This window comes from Macaca mulatta, chromosome 13, assembly GCF_049350105.2.
Source record: "Macaca mulatta isolate MMU2019108-1 chromosome 13, T2T-MMU8v2.0, whole genome shotgun sequence".
In the NCBI taxonomy this organism is placed as follows: domain Eukaryota; kingdom Metazoa; phylum Chordata; class Mammalia; order Primates; family Cercopithecidae; genus Macaca; species Macaca mulatta.
Genome location: NC_133418.1, coordinates 67,925,576 through 67,927,500, shown reverse-complemented (window position 1 = coordinate 67,927,500; position 1,925 = coordinate 67,925,576).

Here is a 1,925-nt window from a genome sequence, read left to right as displayed (position 1 = left end):
CAATGCTGGGAAAAATGCCAGAACTGTTCTTTTTTATTTTTACTTTGTGTGTGTGTGTGTGTGTGTGTGTTTTGGGGGGTGTGATATTGCAACCCTCGCATTTTGTAAAGAAAAAAAAGTGAAAATAATGTGTTTAACAGAATTAACAGTCTCCTTGCTTCATGCTTTTCAAATGCTAATATTTGAAAAATGTATCAAATGTGGAGTTATGAAAAATATAAAAGTTAAAATACCATTCAAATAGACATTACTGGCCACTCAGTGACATCTCTGTACTCTGCTGTAACTCCAATCCTCTACTGTCTGAGACCACTACAGTTACCCAGAGTGGAATCCTGTGATGTGGCCACTCCAGTTGACCTTTGGTGTCTTCCTGTCATTTAGCAGTCCTGTATAGAGTTGGCATTACTATTGCCTCTGGCTGCGCATGTTGGAGGGGCTAATTTCAGCAATTTTGATTTCTTTCCTAGGTATCCACAGAGATATGGTCATGTCCCCAGTCTCTCCTTTCCTTTCCCAGTTGAGACATGTGCTCGTGCTACAGGCTTTTCCAGCCAGATCTTCCTTGACTGTCTGTGTGATGATGAAGTGGGGTTGGAGGGAAGGATAACAAAAAATTGGAGGAGACAGGGAATTTAGGAGTTCAGTGACAAAGAATAACACAAACAACTTGCAGTGGGATGACAGGAGTGGTGGCGGGGGAGGTAGTGGAGCAGAAAAGTCTATTTGAGACAGGGAGATAAATGACCAACTAAACTGCTTACCAATGTCTCCAACATGTACATGATGACAACAGAAGCACTGGTGTTTCATTTTTTTTTTCTTTTTTTTTTTTTTTTTAAGAAATAGCAAGGTGAAAGGTGAAGGCCTTCAACCTTGGCTGCACATTGGGAAGCTTTAAAAAAACTGAGTCTTGGGTCCCATCCACCAAGAGATACTGATTTACTTGGTTAGGGTTGCTGCTGTATCATCAAAAGTTTAAAACTCTTCCCGAGAAGCTCTCATATTCTGCCAAGGTTGAGAACTACAGTTAAGTGAATACCAGGATTTGATTATAATCAGTAAATTATCTTTACTTTAATCAAAGAGAAAGAGGTTCGTCTTTAAGAGGCATTTTTAAGGTACCAGACACAGTGGTGAATACTTATATTATTAACTTTTAAAAAAAAAGTTATCATAGTAACACTGTGAAGTAGGGATCATCAACCCCTTCACCAGGTGAAGGAAGTGAGGCTTACAGAGAAGTAACTTGCCCAAGGTGACACAGTTTGTGGAGGTGAAACAACCAGCTGGGACTCAATCACAGGTCTATGTGATTTGTCTTTTTCCTTATCTTTCCTTTAAGACCCAGTTGGGAATTATAGATAGGTATCATGGATTGCTTGAGGACCTAATGTTTTTCAGGCCTTATGTCTAGGAATAAGAAAAAATAAATTCTATATGTTCTAATTACCATAACCCCCAAGATTGCCTAAAATTAGGAGCCAACAAATTATAACCCGGCATCTATTTTTTACACGACCTATGAAGAAAGAATGCTTTTCATCTTTTTAAACGGTTGAAAAAATTAAGGAAGAATCTTTCATGACCTGTGAAAATGATATAAAATTATAAATTTGGTGACCACAAAGAAAGTTTTATTGAAACAAATTAATTTGTTTTTGTGTTGTCTATAGCTCCTTTCACATTATAATAGCAGGATTAATTTTGGAAGAGACCATTTTATGTCCAGCAAAACCTAAAATATTTACTATCTTTCCATTTACAGAAAAAGTTTATTGACTTTTTTTCTGTATGAAAACCTGATAGAGAAGTAGGAATAAATAAAAAAACTGATATATCCTGCAGAGAATTCTCTTTCACATTAAAAAATATTTAACAATACAAAACAATTTATAAGTTTCTTTTAAGGTATAAGCTCCCCC